The sequence below is a fragment of the Neltuma alba genome, unplaced genomic scaffold, assembly GCF_004799145.2.
Source record: "Neltuma alba isolate B1F8T4 unplaced genomic scaffold, ASM479914v2 tig00000162_pilon, whole genome shotgun sequence".
NCBI classification, from domain to species: Eukaryota; Viridiplantae; Streptophyta; class Magnoliopsida; order Fabales; family Fabaceae; genus Neltuma; species Neltuma alba.
In genome coordinates this window covers 526894-528822 of record NW_021631939.1, presented here as the reverse complement: position 1 = coordinate 528822, position 1929 = coordinate 526894, and positions in this window count along the sequence as shown.

The following is a 1929-nucleotide window of genomic DNA, read 5'->3' as shown; positions in this document are numbered from 1 at the left end:
ATTGCATGAGAAGCAAGGAGAAGAAAGTGGAAAATTATTGATGTCAATGAATGATATTATTATTCATTGTGTAATTCTCTTATTATGTAATTTATGTTATGGATGCATATGATGCCCATGTATTTAATTATAATACTTATGGCATGTATAGAAATGTATGAGCATGAATGGGAAAGAGTAAGCCCATGTTATGTATGCCAAAGAAATAAAAAGAATTAAAGTAAAGAGATGTCAAGGGATAAAACGTAGGTCTTAGAGTAGTGAGTTTGTAGCTCCAGTTTGACCTATCAAATGAATGAGTTAAGTCACGAGATTTGGCAGACCTATAGTACAAGCTTTAAAATGAGAGGTAGATTATCTCAATTGGATGTGTACACAAGGAGATACGAATTTACAAAGTTGAAGCACAGAATCTGGAAGTTTCAGATTTTTGAAATGAATAGTAATATCTATTGATTTAACTGTACGAATTGGGCAAGGATAAGTCCCATTGGATATTTTTTCCTTAAAGAGAATTGAAATAGCTTTCAGTAGAATTTTAGATCACCTCAATATGATTTAAATGGAATTAGTCATGAATTTTTTAAGTTGGCCCTGTAATCTGAAAATTAAACAGTGAATAGTAATCCGAGTAGTTATGTTGGAATTTGAAATCCACGGGCTTGTGTTATGATCTGCTTGAACGATAATACTTATGAATGCGTGCTTTGAGAGGTTAAAGGCAGGAAGTTTCAAAAAACCATGTAGGAATAAGTCAATAAGTGATTTTTAAGGTTAAAGAGAAACAAGTCCAAAAATGGTGAAGAAAGGAGGGAGCTTTATGGATCAAGAATCATTTTTTATTTATATTCTTGCTTTTTCTTAGTTGGTTAATGATTCTTGCTGCCCTTTTTGATGGATTGCATTGTTAGGATTTGATATTTGTGAAGGAAAAGAGGACAAGGAACGAAAGCTAAAGCTTTTGGAGCAAGGTAGCAAGTTAAACCTAGCTACTAATACTAACTTAGCATTATTGATTATTGCATGATTAATTGCTATTATGTGGTTGGACTTTCTTGATTATAATGTGGCTGCTTTTTGTAATTTTTTGCTTTGGCCTTTGCATGATTGAGTTTGCCAAATGATAAGCATGCTAGTTCACCAATAGTAGTTAATATAATTGTGCATGTTGATGATGCTTGTTGGTGTTATAGTTGGTTAATTTGCTATTGGGATTTCAATGAAATCTCATTCCACAAATGCAAACTAACATTTTAGGGCCTGAATCCTCCAAGGGAAAGCTATAGATTGAAGGCTAACTTGTGGGGTTTAGCCACAAAAATTCATGAACTCATTTTGGTTATGTACATATTATACTAACAATGCTGTAAGCACACTGACACTGACTGGTTCATGTGACTTTTTGTTTATTCTGCCGAACGTGTTTAGTCACTAAATTTGGGATAATGAAAGATAAAGTTCTGAGCTTCAATTTGATAGGTAATACGTTAAAAATGGCCCAGTATACGATTTATAATGATTTTTCAAAGTTAAAGGTCAGAATCTGGGAAAAAAGGGTTTTTGGCAAATGGACAGTGTTGTATTTCTCAGAAACCTGACGCCTTTTCATCAGGAATTGGACAATGAGATTATTTTTTCTTGAAAGATGACTTAAATAGCTTTAATTATAATTTTTAACCACCCCAATTGGATTTTTGTGGAATAAGTTATGAATTTTTGAAGTTGGGCCAAAAAAACTGGATTTTTACCTGATGAACAGTAAAAATCCGAAATTCAGCATTTTTGTGGTAAAAAGTGAGCCCAAGACCATCCAATGTGGTCTAAAATGGTTTTGAAAGGAATCTAAGTTAATACAATAGTAAGGTGTGATAGATCAGACTGTTTTCTAATGCCTTAGGAGTCCAGATCACAAATTTACCAAGGATTGCA